Source organism: Salmo salar, chromosome ssa07 (genome assembly GCF_905237065.1).
Source record: "Salmo salar chromosome ssa07, Ssal_v3.1, whole genome shotgun sequence".
In the NCBI taxonomy this organism is placed as follows: Eukaryota; Metazoa; Chordata; class Actinopteri; order Salmoniformes; family Salmonidae; genus Salmo; species Salmo salar.
In genome coordinates, this window is record NC_059448.1 from 63312570 (window position 1) to 63335031 (window position 22462).

The following is a 22462-nucleotide window of genomic DNA, read 5'->3' on the forward strand; positions in this document are numbered from 1 at the left end:
GGATCCTAAACAGCAAGTTTAAAATGCGCTCTGGCAACAGCTGCATAGTGCGGATCCTAAACAGCCAGTTTAAAATGCGCTCTGGCAACAGCTGCATAGTGCGGATCCTAAACAGCCAGTTTAAAATGTGCTCTGGCAACAGCTGCATAGTGCGGATCCTAAACAGCCAGTTTAAAATGCGCTCTGGCAACAGCTGCATAGTGCAGATCCTAAACAGCCAGTTTAAAATGCGCTCTGGCAACAGCTGCATAGAGCAGATCCTAAACAGCCAGAGTTTAAAATGCGCTCTGGCAACAGCTGCATAGTGCGGATCCTAAACCGCCGGTGAAATAGAGGGGAGGGAGGTCCTCCCTGCTAAACTCCACTGTGGCATTGTGCCCCATTCCGTCAAAAACCTTCTTCATTTAACACCACGACAGGGGCTTAATGTCTCCATCTAATTTGTACTGATGAATACATGTCCATGGGACAAACGTACCATCAAACCTGACCACTTTAGACTTCACAGCTGCATATCATCAAGATATCAACGTGTCACCAACAAAAAGGTCAACAGGCCTATAGCAAACACAGCATATGCCATTCATTTTCTACATGGAAATAGCACTTTTCAGTAGTGCTCAAAGCATGCCATTCCACTCAAACAATTACCCAATCAGTTGTCCATGACAACAGACACACCTCACACACACACACACACACCTCACACACACACGCATCTCAAACTCCACTGGTCATACACACGACAGACACACCCATGCTAACATTCCAAAGGTTAAGCTAACTCTGTTATGAGGTGTTTTACAACCAGGCCAGTCCACTGAAGGGTGGAAATACAATAAATCTATTGGCTGGAAAGACAGAGAGCCCGGTAATGGGAGCAGCTCATAGGCTGTACCACCTGTCTGTCGGTACGGCTGCTATGGAAACAGTGACAGGTTGTCATTGTAATTTCCTACCCAGTGAACATGGTGCTGTAAACAGAGGAGAGTAAGGAGCGCTCTGAGACGAGCTACAGTAGTGTCTGTCTGTCTGTCTCTCTCTGCGTCTGTGTGTTTCTAACAGGGTGTGTTGAGTTCTCAACAGGGTTTACAGATACAACAGGACAACACTAGCAGCATTCAGACAGTAGTTACTCATCAACTATTAGTCCTGTCTATAGAGAGGGGTTCAACTGGACCACAGTCCTGTCTATAGAGAGGGGTTCAACTGGATCACAGTCCTGTCTTACAGAGAGGGGTTCAACTGGATCACAGTCCTGTCTTACAGAGAGGGGTTCAACTGGATCACAGTCCTGTCTTACAGAGAGGCGTTCAACTGGACCACAGTCCTGTCTTACAGAGAGGGGTTCAACTGGACCACAGTCCTGTCTTACAGAGAGGGGGTTCAACTGGACCACAGTCCTGTCTTACAGAGAGGGGTTCAACTGGACCACAGTCCTGTCTTACAGAGAGGGGTTCAACTGGACCACAGTCCTGTCTTACAGAGAGGGGTTCAACTGGACCACAGTCCTGTCTTACAGAGAGGGGTTCAACTGGACCACAGTCCTGTCTTACAGAGAGGGGTTCAACTGGATCACAGTCCTGTCTACAGAGAGGGGTTCAACTGGATCACAGTCCTGTCTACAGAGAGGGGTTCAACTGGACCACAGTCCTGTCTTACAGAGAGGGGCTCAACTGGACCACAGTCCTGTCTTACAGAGAGGGGCTCAACTGGACCACAGTCCTGTCTTACAGAGAGGGGCTCAACTGGACCACAGTCCTGTCTTACAGAGAGGGGTTCAACTGGACCACAGTCCTGTCTTACAGAGAGGGGCTCAACTGGATCACAGTCCTGTCTACAGAGAGGGGTTCAACTGGACCACAGTCCTGTCTTACAGAGAGGGGTTCAACTGGATCATAGTCCTGTCTATAACCAGCCCCAGTTACTACCTACCATCACCACATCAACATGAACCAGTGTTCACTACTGTATTATAACCAGCCCCAGTTACTACCTCTACCATCACCACATCAACATGGACCAGTGTTAACTACTGTATTATAACCAGCCCCAGTTACTACCTCTACCATCACCACATCAACATGAACCAGTGTTCACTACTGTATTATAACCAGCCCCAGTTACTACCTCTACCATCACCACATCAACATGAACCAGTGTTAACTACTGTATTATAACCAGCCCCAGTTACTACCTCTACCATCACCACATCAACAACCAGTGTTCACTACTGTATTATAACCAGCCCCAGTTACTACCTACCATCACCACATCAACATGGAACCAGTGTTCACTACTGCGTTATCCATTAAGACTGTCTAGTCTAACACACAGTCCTGTAGCAACAGACCGGTCAAACATTAGTATGCTGTGTGACTAACACTGACAGTAGAGAGAAAAACTATACATCTGAATCACAGCGTAACCAAAGGCCTGAGGTTACAGTGTTTCCACAGAAGAATATATATATATAAATATGAGAGAGAGAGAGAGAGAGAGAGAGAGAGAGAGAGAGAGAGAGAGAGAGAGAGAGAGAGAGAGAGAGAGAGAGAGAGAGAGAGAGAGAGAGAGAGAGAGAGAGAGAGAGAGAGATATATATATATATATATATATATATATATATATATATATATATATATATTAGAGAGATATAGAGATAGATAATCTGAAATAGGGCCACTGCCAGGTCCCTGGCTGCCAGTAGCCAGCAGCAGGCTGAACCCACGCAGACAGCAGGTTAGTGGAGGGTAATCAACATCAATTCAGAGCAGTGTCGCTGGCTCTGGTTTTATCAGCTTCTCTCTCTAAATCACACCTTTTTAATTAAAAAATATATATAATAATAATAAATATATAATAATATATTATGGATGTTCTAAGTCCACAACAATGCTTAAACCACATCAGGAGTAGTTCCCCTTTAATTCCAGTGTGCACCTAGCAAGAGGCTGTTGTTTACCACTGTTTTTCAAGGCCACATTTGTATTTATTTATTTATTTATTTATTTATTTATTTATTTATTTATTTAACGGGGCAAGTCAGTTAAGAACAAATTCTTATTTACAATGACGGCCTACCAAAAGGCCTCCTGCGGGGACAGCAGCCGGGGATAAATATATATAAAAATAAAATATACAATATAAATATAGCACAAAACACATATCACGACAAGAGAGACAACACAACACTACATAAAGAGAGACCTAAGAAAACAACATAGCAAGGCAGCAACACATAACACGACGTGGTAGCAACACAACGTGGTAGAAACACAACAACATGGTAGCATAACAACAACATGGTAGCAGCACAACAACATGGTAGCAGAACAACAACATGGTAGCAGCACAACAACATGGTAGCAGCACAACAACATGGTAGCAGCACAACAACATGCTAGCAGCACAACATGCTAGCAGCACAACAACATGGTAGAAGCACAACAACATGGTAGAAGCACAACAACATGGTAGAAGCACAACAACATGGTAGAAGCACAACAACATGGTAGCAGAACAACATGGTAGCAGAACAACATGGTAGAAGAACAACATGGTAGCAGCACAACAACATGGTAGCAGCACAACAACATGGTAGCAGCACAACAACATGGTAGAAGCACAACAACATGGTAGAAGAACAACATGGTAGCAGAACAACAACATGGTAGCAGCACAACAACATGGTAGAAGCACAACAACATGGTAGAAGAACAACATGGTAGCAGCACAACAACATGGTAGCAGCACAACAACATGGTAGAAGCACAATAACATGGTAGAAGCACAACAACATGGTAGCAGCACAACAACATGGTAGCAGCACAACAACATGGTAGCAGCACAACAACATGGTAGCAGCACAACAACATGGTAGCAGCACAACAACATGGTAGCAGCACAACAACATGGTAGAAGCACAACAACATGGTAGAAGCACAACAACATGGTAGCAGAACAACAACATGGTAGCAGCACAACAACATGGTAGCAGCACAACAACATGGTAGAAGCACAACAACATGGTAGAAGCACAACAACATGGTAGCAGAAAAACATGGTAGAAGAACAACATGGTAGAAGAACAACATGGTAGAAGCACAAAAACATGGTAGCAGAACAACAACATGGTAGCAGTACAACAACATGGTAGAAGAACAACAACATGGTAGCAGAACAACGTGCTAGAAACACAACGTGCTAGAAACACAACGTAAAAACAACATGGTAGCAACACAACATGGTAGCAGAACAAATGGTAGCAACACAACATGGTAGCAACACAACAAAATGGCAGCAATACAACATAACAACATGGTAGCAACACAACATGTGATGGTAGAGTTTGCTAAACAAATACCCACTGGATTGATGCAAATAATCATGATATCATTCTGCCAGGTATGCACAGCACTTAGTAGTTAACAAATCATTAAGAAGGTTTTTAGGGAAAGCCAATCCATCTACCAGAAGGTTTTTAGGGAAAGCCAATCCATCTACCAGAAGGTTTTTAGGGAAAGCCAATCCATCTACCAGAAGGTTTTTAGGGAAAGCCTATCCATCTACCAGAAGGTTTTTAGGGAAAGCCAATCCATCTACCAGAAGGTTTTTAGGGAAAGCCAATCCATCTACCAGAAGGTTTTTAGGGAAAGCCTATCCATCTACCAGAAGGTTTTTAGGGAAAGCCAATCCATCTACCAGAAGGTTTTTAGGGAAAGCCTATCCATCTACCAGAAGGTTTTTAGGGAAAGCCTATCCATCTACCAGAAGGTTTTTAGGGAAAGCCAATCCATCTACCAGAAGGTTTTTAGGGAAAGCCTATCCATCTACCATAAGGTTTTTAGGGAAAGCCTATCCATCTACCAGAAGGTTTTTAGGGAAAGCCAATCCATCTACCAGAAGGTTTTTAGGGAAAGCCAATCCATCTACCAGAAGGTTTTTAGGGAAAGCCTATCCATCTACCAGAAGGTTTTTAGGGAAAGCCTATCCATCTACCAGAAGGTTTTTAGGGAAAGCCTATCCATCTACCAGAAGATTTTTAGGGAAAGCCTATCCATCTACCAGAAGGATTCTGTCCTCGTTCTCTGTATCGCAGATTTTATAAGTGAAGGGGAACCAACCCAAAGTATAGCCTGACAGATTTCTCCTCCCCCACTGTGTCAAGCAGAGCCACAGCCACCTGTCATGTGAAAATGGGAGAGGACAGAGAGGGAGAGCAAGAGGACAGAGAGCAAGAGGACAGAGAGCAAGAGGACAGAGAGCAAGAGGACAGAGAGCAAGAGGACAGAGAGCAAGAGGACAGAGAGCAAGAGGACAGAGAGCAAGAGGACAGAGAGAGGACAACGAGCGAGCGGACAGAGAGCGGACAGAGAGAGGACAGAGAGATGACAGCGAGCGAGCGGACAGAGAGAGGACAGAGAGAGGACAGAGAGAGGACAGAGAGTTACGTTTTAGGGCTCTATTTTTAACCAGCCTTCGTTATAGTAGGCCTAGGGTCAGGGTAGCAAACGTAGGGTTCGGGTTGAACCAGCCTTCGTTTACCATTCCATTCTTGTGTGGCGGCTAAGGAGTATTGGTATCTCTGAAGGGTCTTTGGCCTGGTTTGCTAATTACCTCTCTCAAAGAGTGCAGTGTATAAAGTCAGAACATCTGCTGTCTCAGCCAGTGCCTGTCACATGGGAGTACCCCAAGGCTCAATCCTTAGCCCCACGCTCTTCTCAATTTGCACCAACAACATAGCTCAGGCAGTAGGACGCTCTCTTATCCATTTATTTGCAGATGATACAGTCTTATACTCAGCTGGCCACTCCCCGAATTTTGTATTAAACGCTCTACAACAAAGCTTTCTTAGTGTTCAACAAGCTTTCTCTACCCTTAACCTCGTTTTGAACACCTCCAAAACAAAGGTCATTTGGTTTGGTAAGAAGAATGTCCCTCTCCCCACAGGTGTGATTACTGCCTCTGAGGGTTTAGAGCTTGAAGTAGTCACCTCATACAAGTACTTGGGAGTATGGCTGGACGGTACACTGCCCTTCTCTCAGCACATATCAAAGCTACAGGCTAAAGTTAAATCTAGGCTTGGTTTCCTCTATCGTAATCGCTCCTCTTTCATCCCAGCTCCCAAACTAACCCTGATTCAGATGACCACCCTACCCATGCTAGACTACGGAGATGTAATTTATAGATCAGCAGGTAACGGTGCTCTCGAGCAGCTAGATGTTCTTTACCATTCAGCCATCAGATTTGCCACCAATGCTCCTTATAGGACACATCACTGCACTCTATGCTCTTTAAAATGGTCATCTCTGTATACCCGTCGCAAGACCAACTGGTTGATGCTCATTTATAAACTCCTCTTAGTGTAACAGTATAACTTCCATCCCTCTCCTCGTCCCTACCTGGGCTCGAACCAGGGACCCTCTGCACACATCAACAACTGCCTCCCACAAAGCATTGTTACCCATCACTCCACAAAAGCCGCAGCCCTTGCAGAGCAAGGGGAACAATTACTTCAAGGTCTCAGAGCGAGTGACGTCACCGATTGAAAAGCTATTAACGCGCACCCCACTAACTAGCTAGCCATTTCACATCGGTTACACCGACATGGTAGGCAACACCCCACTAACTAGCCAGCCATTTCACAGCGGTTACACAGACATGGTAGGCTACACCCCACTAACTAGCTAGCCATTTCACACAGGTTACATTAGGCCTCATTCCCCCCTATCTGAGATATCTACTGCAGCCCTCATCCTCCACAAACAACACCCGTTCTGCCAGTCACATTCTGTTAACCTGTCTGGGCTAGGGGGCAGTATTTTCACAGCCGGATAAAAAAACGTACCCGATTTAAACTGGTTACTACTCTTTCCCAGAAACGAGAATATGCATATTATTAGTAGATTTGGATAGAAAACACTAAAGTTTCTAAAACTGTTTGAATGGTGTCTGTGAGTATAAAAGAACTCATATGGCAGACAAAAACCTGAGAAAATTCCAAGCAGGAAGTGGCCTGTCTGCGAATTTGTAGTTCTCCCTTTGCTTCTCTATCGAAACTACAGTGCCCGTGGGGTTATGTAGCACTTTCTAAGGCTTCCATTGGCTCTCTAAAGCGTTCAGAAAGCGGATTGAGGCGTCTCCTGTCTCTGGGCTGAGTACAGGAGCACAGTTTGTCAATGGATTGCCTGGTGACTAAGAGATTGGAAATGCGCGTTCACGAGACCTCACCATTTTTTCTCTTCCTTTTTGAATTAATACAGCATTGTCCGGTTGGAATATTATGACTATTTTACAAGAAAAATGGCATAAAAATGGATTTTAAACAGCGTTTGACATGCTTCTAAGTCCGTTAATGGAACATTTTGATTTTTTTTGTCTCAAAATGCGCTCGCGCGTTACCCTTTGGATAGTGACCTGAACGCACAAACAAAACTGAGATATTTGCACATAACTATGGATTATTTGGAACAAAAACAACATTTGTTGTGGAAGTAGCAGTCCTGGGAGTGCATTCTGACGAAGAACAGCAAAGGTAATCCAATTTTTCTAATACCAATTCTGAGTTTAGTGAGCCCCGAACTTGGCGGGTGTCAAATTAGCTAGCCGTAATGGCTGAGCTATGTACTCAGAATATTGCAAAATGTGCTTTTGCCGAAAAGCTATTTTAAAATCTGACATTGCGATTGCATAAAGGAGCTCTGTATCTAGAATTCTTAAAATAATTGTTGTTTTTTGTGAACGTTTATCATGAGTAATTTAGTAAATTCACAGGACGTTTTCGGTGGGAATACAATTTCTGAACATCACACGCCAATGTAAAAAGCTGTTTTTTATATAAATATGAACTTGATTGAACAAAACATGCATGTATTGTGTAACATAATGTCCTAGGAGTGTCATCTGATGAAGATCGTCAAAGGTTAGTGCTGCATTTAGCTGTGTTTTGGGTTTTTGTGACATATATGCTTGCTTGAAAAATGGCTGTGTGGTTATTTGTGTCTATGTACTCTCCTAACATAATCTAATGTTTTGCTTTCACTGTAAAGCCTTTTTGAAATCGGACAATGTGGTTAGATTAACGAGAGTCTTATCTTTCGAATGGTGCAAAATAGTCGTATGTTTGAAATATTGAAATTATAGCATTTTTTGTTGAACCAGCCTTCGTTAGGGTAGGCCTAGGGTCAGGGTAGCAGACGTAGGGCTAGGGTTGAAGCAGCCTTCGTTAGGGTAGGCCTAGGGTCAGGGTAGCAGACGTAGGGCTAGGGTTGAAGCAGCCTTCGTTATAGTAGGCCTAGGGTCAGGGTAGCAGACGTAGGGCTAGGGTTGAAGCAGCCTTCGTTAGGGTAGGCCTAGGGTCAGGGTAGCAGACGTAGGGCTAGGGTTGAAGCAGCCTTCGTTATAGTAGGCCTAGGGTCAGGGTAGCAGACGAAGGGCTAGGGTTGAACCAGCCTTCGTTAGGGTAGGCCTAGGCTCAGGGTAGAAGATGAAGGGCTAGGGTTTGGAACATATGAAACTGAAAACTGTTTACATCTCTAGTTTGTCTATTTGTTGTTACAGGAAAATAACTTCTAAATACGAGGCTCACCAGTATTCACCAAGATGTTCATCTGTCGTTTCATGATGGGCAATGACACGTGTAGTCTACATCATGGAGGGGGTTTTACACACGTCCTAAACAGGAGCTGCAGTGCTAAAATAATGTAGACTTGCCTACAACACATAGATACACAGGGAATGTCACTGTTCTGCTCCTCTCAAACTTGATCTTTTAATAAAGCTTCAGTGATTAAGATGAATTTCCAAGCGGCCTCAGAAGCCAAACCCTTTATCGACGGTCATGACTATGAAATTGCCAACGAACATGTTTTTTACACTAGCGCCATCTTAATGGCAGCCAACAATACAACTCTCAATGTCACGTGCACAAGTAGAGTGAAATTCCTTTCTTGCTCTAAACCAAACTATGCAGTCATCAATGAAACACCAAGGATTTAGCTATCAGCCAGACGGAAACAGTTTATGACCGTTTCAGACAATCAGAAATGGTCTCACATTCTTCTGTGACTGTTTAACAACAATCCTAGCAGGTCTGGGACAGCACAAGCCAACCAGACTGTGAGATGTTCTGTCATGTGACGATCCTAGCAGGTCTGGGACAGCACAAGCCAACCAGACTGTGAGATGTTCTGTCATGTGACGATCCTAGCAGGTCTGGGACAGCACAAGCCAACCAGACTGTGAGATGTTCTGTCATGTGACGATCCTAGCAGGTCTGGGACAGCACAAGCCAACCAGACTGTGAGATGTTCTGTCATGTGACGATCCTAGCAGGTCTGGGACAGCACAAGCCAACCAGACTGTGAGATGTTCTGTCATGTGACGATCCTAGCAGGTCTGGGACAGCACAAGCCAACCAGACAGTGTGATATTCTGCCGTTTGACAATCCTAGCAGGTCCTAGACAGCACAAACCAACCGACCCACTGACAGGACTACAGGTCAGTCCAGCCCTGAAGACAGGACTACAGGTCAGTCCAGCCCTGAAGACAGGACTACAGGTCAGACTACAGGTCAGTCCAGCCCTGAAGACAGGACTACAGGTCAGTCCAGCCCTGAAGACAGGACTACAGGTCAGTCTATAGGTCAGTCCAGCCCTGAAGACAGGACTACAGGTCAGACCAGCCCTGAAGACAGGACTACAGGTCAGACCAGCCCTGAAGACAGGACTACAGGTCAGACCAGCCCTGAAGACAGGACTACAGGTCAGACCAGCCCTGAAGACAGGACTACAGGTCAGCAGCCCGACTACAGGTCAGTCCAGCCCTGAAGGCAGGACTACAGGTCAGTCCAGCCCCTGAAGGCAGGACTACAGGTCAGTCCAGCCCTGAAGGCAGGACTACAGGTCAGTCCAGCCCTGAAGGCAGGACTACAGGTCAGTCCAGCCCTGAAGGCAGGACTCCAGGTCAGTCCAGGCCTGAAGACAGGACTCCAGGTCAGTCCAGGCCTGAAGACAGGACTACAGGTCAGTCCAGCCCTGAAGACAGGACTACAGGTCAGTCTATAGGTTAGTCCAGCCCTGAAGACAGGACTACAGGTCAGACTATAGGTCAGTCCAGCCCTGAAGACAGGACTACAGGTCAGACTACAGGTCAGTCCAGCCCTGAAGACAGGACTACAGGTCAGACTACAGGTCAGTCCAGCCCTGAAGACAGGACTACAGGTCAGACTATAGGTCAGTCCAGCCCTGAAGACAGGACTACAGGTCAGACTATAGGTCAGTCCAGCCCTGAAGACAGGACTACAGGTCAGACTATAGGTCAGTCCAGCCCTGAAGACAGGACTACAGGTCAGTCCAGCCCTGAAGACAGGACTCCAGGTCAGTCCAGGCCTGAAGACAGGACTACAGGTCAGTCCAGCCCTGAAGACAGGACTACAGGTCAGACTATAGGTCAGTCCAGCCCTGAAGACAGGACTACAGGTCAGACTATAGGTCAGTCCAGCCCCAGCTGGTTCCGTAGCAGCAGTAAGGTCAGAGATGCATGCAGCCTAGACCTACAGTACATCTAGGACCCCGTTTTGTAAGACAAAACATTAAGCTGTAGAATACACTGGCTGAACAGATAGATAGATATTACACTGGCTGAACAGATATCCCTCTATGACACGTTGAGTAAGCAATCATGTCATATTCTGATCTATTCATGATATTTCTATCCACAACGTCCAGAACATTTACACTGACAGAAGGCTAACTGTCTGCCTCCTAAATGCTACCCTATTCCCTAGTGTCAGCTGAGGCCTATGGGCCCTGGTCAAAAGTAGTGCAGTATATAGGGAATAGGGTGCCATTTGGGACACAGACCCTGGCTGACTAAAGCCCCTCCACTACAGCCACTCAGTAGACTGTAGTCTGTCCTCTCCGTTCCCTAGGGAACCACAGTAACCCTACACCCTTCTATCTAGCCTTGGACAGACAGCAGACTCTGGGTAGGATCTGGGTCGGATCCACTTACACTGCTCAGGTGCTGCAGGGATGGTGATACCCCCCAGAATGGGCCTACTGTTGGGGGGAAAGGCACCAGAACCACCCCCCTCCCCAGAATGGGCCTACTGTTGGGGGGGAAAGGCACCAGAACCACCCCCCCTCCCCAGAATGGGCCTACTGTTGGGGGAAAGGCACCAGAACCACTCCCCCTCCCCAGAATGGGCCTACTGTTGGGGGAAAGGCACCAGAGCCACCCCCCCCCCAGAATGGGCCTACTGTTGGGGGGGGGGGAAAGGAACCAGAACCACCCCCCCTCCCCAGAATGGGCCTACTGTTGGGGGGGAAAGGCACCAGAGCCCCCTCCCCCCCAGAATGGGCCTACTGTTGGGGGGGAAAGGCACCAGAACCACCCCCCCCCATAGCAGCCCAACTCTGACCTAAAACGATGGCTGACATCCGTCTGTATTTTCTCTACTGTTACTGCTACTACTAGGTCTATTGTCTGTGGATGTCCTTAGCTTACCGGCTATATGAGTTGGCAGTCTGACACCTTGGCAAACCTTTACACTATGGGAATACTCTCTCCCTATCCATGGCAACACAGAATATCTGGGGTCAACCTTGAAGAGAAGGCACTGAAAGGCAGTGAAGCCGTTCTTCTACAAACTTCAGAATGCACATTCTACCAGGACTAGTCAGTCATTATTACAGATAATGTAGTATTCATCATTATCAACAGATTCTACCAGGACTAGCCAGCCATTAGTACAGATAATGTAGTATTCATCATTATCAACAGATTCTACCAGGACTAGTCAGTCATTAGTACAGATAATGTAGTAGTCATCATTATCAACAGATTCTACCAGGACTAGTCAGTCATTAGTACAGATAATGTAGTAGTCATCATTATCAACAGAAGGTTGAGTCTAGTACATATTGTAGTAATCACATCATTATCAACAGAAGGTTGAGTCTAGTACATATTGTAGTAATCACATCATTATCAACAGAAGGTTGAGTCTAGTACATATTGTAGTATTCATCATTATCAACAGAAGGTTGAGTCTAGTACATATTGATAATTACTACAATAAGTACTAGACTCAACCTTCTGTTGATAATGAAGGTACCTACAGTTATCACCCTCATCCTAAAGGTCTACTGAGAAGGAAGCTACAGTTATCACCCTCATCCTATTGGTCTATTGAGAAGGAAGCTACAGTTATCACCCTCATATACAGTACCAGTCAAAAGTTTGGACACACCTACTCATTCAAGGGTTTTTCTTTATTTGTACTATTTTCTGCATTGTAGAATAATAGTAAAAACATCAAAACTATGAAATAACACATATGGAATCATGTAGTAACCAAAAAAAGTGTTAAACAAATCAAAATATATTTTGTATTTGAGATTCTTCAAAATAGCCACCCTTTGCCTTGACAGCTTTGCACACTCAGAGTAGGTGAACGGATGATCTCCGCGTCTGTGGTTCCCACCGTGAAGCATGGAGGAGGAGTCGGTGTGGCTAATAGTCTATACATAGTGGCTGTGAGTCGGTGTGGCTAATAGTCTATACATAGTGGCTGTGAGTCGGTCTGGCTAATAGTCTATACATAGTGGCTGTGAGTCGGTGTGGCTAATAGTCTATACATAGTGGCTGTGAGTCGGTGTGGCTAATTGTCTATACATAGTGGCTGTGAGTCGGTCTGGCTAATTGTCTATACATAGTGGCTGTGAGTCGGTCTGGCTAATTGTCTATACATAGTGGCTGTGAGTCGGTCTGGCTAATAGTCTATACATAGTGGCTGTGAGTCGGTCTGGCTAATAGTCTATACATAGTGGCTGTGAGTCGGTCTGGCTAATAGTCTATACATAGTGGCTGTGAGTCGGTCTGGCTAATAGTCTATACATAGTGGCTGTGAGTCGGTCTGGCTAATAGTCTATACATAGTGGCTGTGAGTCGGTCTGGCTAATAGTCTATACATAGTGGCTGTGAGTCGGTCTGGCTAATAGTCTATACATAGTGGCTGTGAGTCGGTCTGGCTAATAGTCTATACATAGTGGCTGTGAGTCGGTCTGGCTAATAGTCTATACATAGTGGCTGTGAGTCGGTCTGGCTAATAGTCTATACATAGTGGCTGTGAGTCGGTCTGGCTAATAGTCTATACATAGTGGCTGTGAGTCGGTCTGGCTAATAGTCTATACATAGTGGCTGTGAGTCGGTCTGGCTAATTGTCTATACATAGTGGCTGTGAGTCGGTCTGGCTAATTGTCTATACATAGTGGCTGTGAGTCGGTGTGGCTAATAGTCTATACATAGTGGCTGTGAGTCGGTCTGGCTAATTGTCTATACATAGTGGCTGTGAGTCGGTCTGGCTAATTGTCTATACATAGTGGCTGTGAGTCGGTCTGGCTAATTGTCTATACATAGTGGCTGTGAGTCGGTCTGGCTAATTGTCTATACATAGTGGCTGTGAGTCGGTCTGGCTAATAGTCTATACATAGTGGCTGTGAGTCGGTCTGGCTAATTGTCTATACATAGTGGCTGTGAGTCGGTCTGGCTAATAGTCTATACATAGTGGCTGTGAGTCGGTCTGGCTAATAGTCTATACATAGTGGCTGTGAGTCGGTCTGGCTAATAGTCTATACATAGTGGCTGTGAGTCGGTGTGGCTAATTGTCTATACATAGTGGCTGTGAGTCGGTCTGGCTAATAGTCTATACATAGTGGCTGTGAGTCGGTCTGGCTAATTGTCTATACATAGTGGCTGTGAGTGTGTGAGAGATAAGAACACAATGATTAGTCCTAAATGTCCTGAGACATCACACTGAGACAACAGAACAGAGAAGGTCAGAACAGTACAGAACAGAGCAGAACAGAACAGAACAGAGCAGAGCAGGTCACAACAGAAAAGAACAGAGCAGACCAGAACAGAGCAGAGCAGGTCACAACAGAAAAGAACAGAGCAGAGCAGAACAGAGCAGAACAGAACAGAGCAGAGCAGGTCACAACAGAAAAGAACAGAGCAGAACAGGTCAGAACAGAACAGGTCAGAACAGAACAGAAAAGAACAGAGCAGGTCAGAACAGAAAAGAACAGAGCAGAACAGAACAGAGCAGATCAGAACAGAGCAGGTCACAACAGAGCAGGTCACAACAGAGCAGATCAGAACAAGTCAGAACAGAGCAGAGCAGAACAGAGCAGATCAGAACAGAGCAGTGCAGAACAGGTCAGAACAGAACAGAACAGAGCAGGTCAGAACAGAAAGGAACAGAGCAGGTCAGAACAGAACAGAACAGGTCAGAACAGAACAGAACAGGTCAGAACAGAACAGAACAGGTCAGAACAGAACAGAGCAGAGCAAAGCAGAACAAGTCAGAACAGAGCAAAGCAGAACAAAACAGAACAGAGCAGAACAGAACAGGTCAGAACAGAACAGAGCAGAGCAGAGCAAAGCAGAACAAGTCAGAACAGAGCAAAGCAGAACAGAACAGAACAGAGCAGAACAGAACAGGTCAGAACAGTGCAGAGCAGAACAGAGCAGAACAGAGCACAACAGAGCAGGTCAGAACAGTGCAGAGCAGAACAGAACAGAACAGATCAGAACAGAACAGAGCAGAGCAGGTCAGAACAGACCAGAGCAGGTCAGAACAGTGCAGAGCAGTGCAGAGCACAACAGAGCACAACAGAGCAGGTCAGAACAGTGCAGAGCAGAACAGAGCAGAACAGAGCAGAACAGAGCTCACAGTGCAGAGCAGAACAGAGCAGAACAGGTCAGAACAGAGCACAACAGAACAGAGCACAACAGTGCAGAACAGAGACCTTAATAACTACAGGCTTATCTCTGACACACAACACCTAAGCTACACTCATACACAGTCTGACTGTGACACAGGATTTTATCAGCGAAACTAATTCAAATATGTCAATCTCTTACAGATCCTAAAGTAAACACAGGTAACCTCCATTTGCACTGTGGTTTCCTTGTTCATATGTCTAAGTTCATGTCAACATCTCTCAACGTCTAGATTCCAAACGGTGCCAGTCGGCCCTGAGTGTCAAACAGACCAGGGGACGAGGCCCCGCCGGCTGTCTGAGGAACGGACCAGGGGACGAGGCCCCGCCGGCTGTCTGAGGAACGGACCAGGGACGAGGCCCCGCCCGGCTGTCTGAGGAACGGACCAGGGGACGAGGCCCCGCGGCTGTCTGAGGAACGGACCAGGGGACGAGGCCCCGCCGGCTGTCTGAGGAACGGACCAGGGACGAGGCCCCGCCCGGCTGTCTGAGACGGACCAGGGGACGAGGCCCCGCCGGCTGTCTGAGGAACGGACCAGGGGACGAGGCCCCGCCGGCTGTCTGAGGAACGGACCAGGGGACGAGGCCCCGCCGGCTGTCTGAGGAACGGACCAGGGGACGAGGCTCTCTTCCTCTCCTCCAGTCTCCAGGTTTTTTATTTTTTATTTCTTCAACTGTGAAAACAAATGTGAATATTAGCGAGAGCCTGACAAATTCTCACACAAAACGAGGGAGAGAAGGGAGGGACACTTCTAGGTAGAGGGGAGGGAGGAAGTGGGGGAGAGAGAGAGGGAGGGAGGCAGGGCTCCAGACTGCCACCATTTAATTGCATGTTGTGCGTCCAAGTTACATTTTTAATTAGTCACATCTGTGAGCTACACATTTTACATGGTCACCTCACTCAAAATGGCCTGTTTTATTTTTTAGGAGGCTAAAAACATGATTTGGTCAAACAGTAAAGTGCATGATTCCTGTAATGAACCGCTCTGCCTGCCCCTGTAGCTGTTTCACTGGGGCCTACTGCTGTGCCCAGCGATACACTCACTCTCTCCTTTCCCAGGGAAAACACAGCTAGCTTGTCGTCGCAGTTGAAGAAAGGATGTGATCAGCTTTCTGTAGGTATCATTTTGATTTCTCAGCAACTAAAATAGCAACTATTTTACAACCAAGATATTTGATATGGTGTTGAGATATGGAATGTGCATTGGCCGTTGTGACTGCATTGGACTCATTGGGCGGTAGGCTAAAACTGCAACAATGTTGAAAAACATTTACTGTTAGATGAATACATGGCTGCTAGCAGTGGGTGATATATTTACAGTTAGCAATCTAGCTAATGTGTTTTGAGTTTCCATTATCCCCTATGATATTAGCACACAAAGACGCAGGCAAAGTCATCTACACAGAACAAAAACAAACCTGAAAATTCTGGAGCCCTATTTTAACAGTAAAATATAACAGCATAATTGTCAACCCAAAATGCATGACAATCACTGGATTAGGTTGCACATGAAAATATTTACTATCACAACATGAAAAGATGAAACAATGGATTTGTAGAATAGCGTCTCAGTAGTATAATACACGTTTTAATAAAGCAATGTGAATGTCTTAGTGACACCAGGGGGAAAGGTTAGTCTGGAGTCCTGGAGGGAGGGACCGACTCACCGGCTACGCTGCTTGCTGATACTGAAGGGTGAGTCAACAAAACACTCGCCAAGGTGTGGATGTAGGCTTCCATGGGAAGGAGAGTATAACAACTCTGACCTCTCCACGGCTATAGTCCCAGCCAGGACAGGACCACTCCACGGCTATAGTCCCAGCCAGGACAGGACCACTCCACGGCTATAGTCCCAGCCAGGACAGGACCTCTCCACAGCTATAGTCCCAGCCAGGACCACTCCACATCTATAAACCCAGCCAGGACAGGACCTCTCCACATCTATAGGCCCAGCCAGGACAGGATCTCTCCATGTCTATAGGCCCAGCCAGGACAGGATCTCTCCACATCTATAGTCCCAGCCAGGACAGGATCTCTCCACATCTATAGGCCCAGCCAGGACAGGATCTCTCCACATCTATAGGCCCAGCCAGGACAGGACCACTCCACATCTATAAACCCAGCCAGGACAGGATCTCTCCATGTCTATAGGCCCAGCCAGGACAGGATCTCTCTAAGTCTATAGGCCCAGCCATTTTTCATTAGGTCAACACTCTTGTAGCCTGAACTAATTGATGCATCTTAGTGACAAAAGGACCTTTGTGTGGAAAGGAAAGTCTGGACACCTGGAATGGGGCTGTAATAGGTGGGCTGTTCATTTTAATATTTGGGTTTTTTGGACACATATTAAACAATTTTTTTTTGTGGGCACAAAACTACCTCCATACTTCATTCATTTTTTCCACCTCTACCTTGTTACCTTCAGATGAGTCCTGTGATACTGACATAGAGCACAACGGAGAACACCATCATGTTCTTGAGAGCCTCCCCTTTCCATAGTGGGGTAATATTCCTTAGTAGCCCAAACGGTTTGGACGCTACAGACAGAAGGTGGCACATCGGTGGTACCGACTTCAGACGAGTCCCGTGGAGGCTTCTGGGGGTCGTAGAGAAAAACGGAGAACACCATCGTGTTCGCAACAGTCAAATCAATCCATAGTGGTCAGATTGTTTTTAGGCCAAACCTTTTGGACGAACAGACGTTTTCGTTAGAAGACCGATTTTCGGGATGTCTCATTGTCTGATAAACACTGCTGTAGCTCGGCCACCTTCCACCGCAGATGGGCTGTCTCATTGTCTGATCAACACTGCTGTAGCTCGGCCACCTTCCACCGCAGATGGGCTGTCTCATTGTCTGATCAACACTGCTGTAGCTCAGCCACCTTCCACCGCAGATGGGCTGTCTCATTGTCTGATCAACACTGCTGTAGCTCAGCCACCTTCCACCGCAGATGGGCTGTCTCATTGTCTGATCAACACTGCTGTAGCTCGGCCACCTTCCACCGCAGATGGGCTGTCTCATTGTCTGATCAACACTGCTGTAGCTCGGCCACCTTCCACCGCAGATGGGCTGTCTCATTGTCTGATCAACACTGCTGTAGCTCAGCCACCTTCCACCGCAGATGGGCTGTCTCATTGTCTGATCAACACTGCTGTAGCTCAGCCACCTTCCACCGCAGATGGGCTGTCTCATTGTCTGATCAACACTGCTGTAGCTTGGCCACCTTCCACCGCAGATGGGCTGTCTCATTGTCTGATCAACACTGCTGTAGCTCGGCCACCTTCCACCGCAGATGGGCTGTCGCATTGTCTGATCAACACTGCTGTAGCTCAGCCACCACGCAGATGGCTGTCTATTGTCTGATCAACACTGCTGTAGCTCAGCCACCTTCCACCGCAGATGGGCTGTCTCATTGTCTGATCAACACTGCTGTAGCTCAGCCACCTTCCACCCAGATGGGCTGTCTCATTGTCTGATCAACACTGCTGTAGCTCAGCCACCTTCCACCGCAGATAGATCTCTAGTTTAAACTGATGGATTTTGATGGAAATGTTTTTATTATGTTACTTAGATTGACGCAACGGGTCAATAAACTCTTAAGGAGAATGGTTAACTTAGCATTATTTAGAGACCCGCCCAAAGTTTGAGTTTTGTTGTATTTAGGGGGCTCATTTCTCATTCGGGGGGGTTGAGCCTAGGGCTGTTGCGGTGACCATATTACTGCCACATGAAGGCAGTGAAATTCCACTTGACCGTTTAGTCACGGTAATTAGGCTTCTCCAAGGTCTGCTGCTGCTGATGGTCATTAGTAGCCTACCAAACTTGCTAACTGCCTGGTACTCAGCACTCTATTGTCCCTCTAATCACTCTGACATCAACGCAAATGTAATCGAAAATCTGATCAAACACTTCATGAGAGCCAATGAGCTCCTGTTGCTCAACATTTCTATAGGCTATGCAATTGCGGGAGAAAACAGAGTGATGGCCTCTAATAAAAAGAGGAGGATCCCATCAGCTTTGTACAGGCTAGGCCTACAATATTTATTTCTCAACTTTCCTAATATTAAGCACATTGCTTATATTACAACAGAAGTATAGCCTACCTGGCTGGCATGAAAATGAACCACGGGAAAAGCGGCCTCCGTTCGCTATTTAAGTGCATAGATTATGTATTTTTTTCCCTCTGCCCGTTTCAGGACCGGTGCATGATAATGGTCCATTATTAATCTAAACAAATTTCCCAGACACTACCGTTCAAAAGTTTGGGGTCACTTAGAAATGTCCTTGTTTTTGAAAGAAAAGCAAATTTGTTTCCCATTAAAATAACATCAAATTGACCAGAAATACAGTGTAGACATGTTGTAAATGACTAATGTAGCTGGAAACAGCTGATTTTTAATGGATTATCTACATAGGCGTACAGAGTAGAGGTCGACTGATTAGGATTTTTTAACGCCGATACCGATTATTGGAGACCCACAAAAGGCCGATACCGATTATATATATATATATATATATATGACAAGTACAACAATACTGAATGAACAATGAACACTTATTTTAACTTAATATAATACATAAATAACATTATTTAGTCTCAAATAAATAATGAAACATGTTCAATTTGGTTTAAATAATGCAAAAACAAAGTGTTGGAGAAGAAAGTAAAAGTGCAATATGTGCCATGTAAAAAAGCTAATGTTTAAGTTCCTTGCTCAGAACATATGAAAGCTGGTGGTTCAATATTCCCAGTTAAGAAGTTTTAGGTTGTAGTTATTATAGGAATTATGACACGTTGACTATTTCTCTCTATACCATTTGTATTTCATATAGCTTTGACTATTGGATGTTCTAATAGGCACTACAGTATTGCCAGCTGTTAAATCATTTGTATGTGTTAGAATAATGACTAAATTGTTCCACTCTGAAATTGTATGATAGTGTGAAATGTTTGAGAATCATGGGAAGATAAAACCAGGATGTGGGTAGATCTGTTAGTATTGTAAACAGAGTGAAGTTGTAGAGTAGGTAATAGAAAATCATTAGAGGGTTTCAAACCAAGAGGGTCCCAACGGGGGAGGGGAGGTGAAAGCCTTGGAGAATGTGACAACTTTTATGGTTCTTTGTGGTTAGTGGAAAAGTACTGGTTGTTTGAGAAGGGAGTGGTCTAAAGACAGGAATGTGTGTATAAAAGGAATGAGTCCTCATGTTTAACTTTAGAGCACTCATGAATAAAGATCGTTGAACCTTTTTTATAAAATCTGAGACTTTGCCCAATTATTAGTGAACCCAGGGTCTTACAAACCTAGGTGAATTGGTTAAAGATTAAATGCATTATTGGAAATGAAAATTCCCTTAACACCAGCCTAATCTCGGGAGTAGCCTTGAAGTCATAAACAGCGCTGTACTTCAAGCATTGCTAAGAGCTGCTGGCAAACACAATAAAGTGCTGTTTGAAGGAATGCGTACGAGCCTGCTGCTGCCTACCATCGCTCAGTCAGACTGCTCTATCAAATATCAAATCATAGACTTAATTATAACATAATAACACACAGAAATATGAGCCTTTGATCATTAATATGGTAGAATCTGGAAACTATCATTTCGAAAACAAAATGTTTATTCTTTCAGTGAAATACGGAACCATTCCGTATTTCGAACGGGTGGCAAACCTAAGTCTAAATATTGCTGTTACATTGCACAACCTTCAATGTTATGTCATAATTAGGTGAAATTGATTATATGCAACACATATGTAACTCCCACTGTACTACAGCCCTGTTTGAACCCCCTCTCTGTAACTCCCACTGTACCACAGCCCTGTTTGAGCCCCTCTCTGTAACTCCCACTGTACCACAGCCCTGTTTGAGCCCCTCTCTGTAACTCCCACTGTACCACAGCCCTGTTTGAGCCCCTCTCTGTAACTCCCACTGTACCAGAGCCCTGTTTGAGCCCCTCTCTGTAACTCCCACTGTGCCACAGCCCTGTTTGAGCCCCTCTCTGTAACTCCCACTGTGGCACAGCCCTGTTTGAGCCCCTCTCTGTAACTCCCACTGTGCCACAGCCCTGTTTGAGCCCCTCTCTGTAACTCCCACTGTACCACAGCCCTGTTTGAGCCCCTCTCTGTAACTCCCACTGTGTCACAGCCCTGTTTGAGCCCCTCTCTGTAACTCCCACTGTACCACAGCCCTGTTTGAGCCCCTCTCTGTAACTCCCACTGTGTCACAGCCCTGTTTGAGCCCCTCTCTGTAACTCCCACTGTGTCACAGCCCTGTTTGAGCCCCTCTCTGTAACTCCCACTGTACTACAGCCCTGTTTGAGCCCCTCTCTGTAACTCCCACATGGTTTATCTAACGTAAAGCCAGATAAACAGAGGGGTCTTCAGAACAATAGGCCTTATAGTCTCTGTTTTAGTTGTGGTGATGGCAGGGCTAACACCGTGCATAGAGCTGACAACCAAATACATCTACAAATGGATGTATTTATGGCATTGGCATTTCATACTAATTAACCATATGAGGGAACGCAGAGTCCACATTCCCTCAACGTCAGCAAAACAAAGGAGCTGATGGTGGACTACAGGAAACAGGGGAAGGAGCATCGACAGGACTGCAGTGGAGAGGGTGAAAAGGTTCATGTTCCCCCGACGTGCACATCACCGAGGACCTGACATGGTCCAATCACACCACCACCGTGGTGAAGAAGGTGCAGAAGCACCTCTTCAACCTCAGGCGCCTGAAGAAATTCGGCATGGGCCCACTGGGGGCGAGCTCCCTGCCCTCCAGGACATCTACACCAGGCAGGGTCTGAGGAAGGCACGAAAGATCCTCAAGGACCCCAGTCACCCAAACCACGGACTGTTCACTCTGTTACCATCTGGCAAGTGGTAGTGGAGTATCGGGTCTCAGCACAACAGACACTGAGACAGTTTCTACCACCAGGCCATCAGACTGCTGAAAAGCTCAACCTAGCTGTCTTCCTGCACCTCAGAGACTACAGGCACCTCAGAGACTACAGGCACCTCAGAGACTACAGGCACCTCAGAGACTACACGCACCTCAGAGACTACACGCACCTCAGAGACTACACGCACACACACACACACACACACACACACACACACACACACACACACACACACACACAGAGAGAGTTGTATTACACAGTCTAATGTTGCCTTTACACTGGTAAAGGCTACCTCTTCTACTACTTGTTATGTTTCACCACTCTTTCCATTGTTACACAACATGAATCAATAATAACATTGAGGGAGCGAGCACACAAGCACTTCACTGCACCTTTTACAACTGCTGTTCACTGGGTATGGGACCAATACATTTCAATTGATTTGGTTTTAGTTGTAAAACTAACATCAGTAAACATACATCCGTTCAGCACACTGCCTGACCTGACCTACGCAGGGCATCAATTTACTGTATCAGAGATTCCCAGCTCTCCTTTCAACCCTTCCTCCTCCCAACTCCTCTCCTCATACCCACCTCACCACCGTCTGTAGGCCTATGAGGGACGGTGAGAGATGTGGCTAACAAAACACACTTTTGCTCCAAACCATCCATGTTCCACAGCTGCTTTGAATGATATAATGTTCGGAAACAGTGAAACCTTAGAATATTCAGAATGTGTCTCCTTAACAGACATGGACTGATTGTAAT

At 45.9% G+C, this 22462-nt stretch overlaps 1 protein-coding gene across 5 annotated transcripts in view; it reads right to left on the reverse strand.

Moving 5' to 3' along the window:
• Positions 1-22462, reverse strand: part of LOC123743807 (rab-3A-interacting protein) — an 80673-nt gene that overhangs the window by 57589 nt on the left and 622 nt on the right. The gene's annotated exons all lie outside the window — the stretch shown is intronic.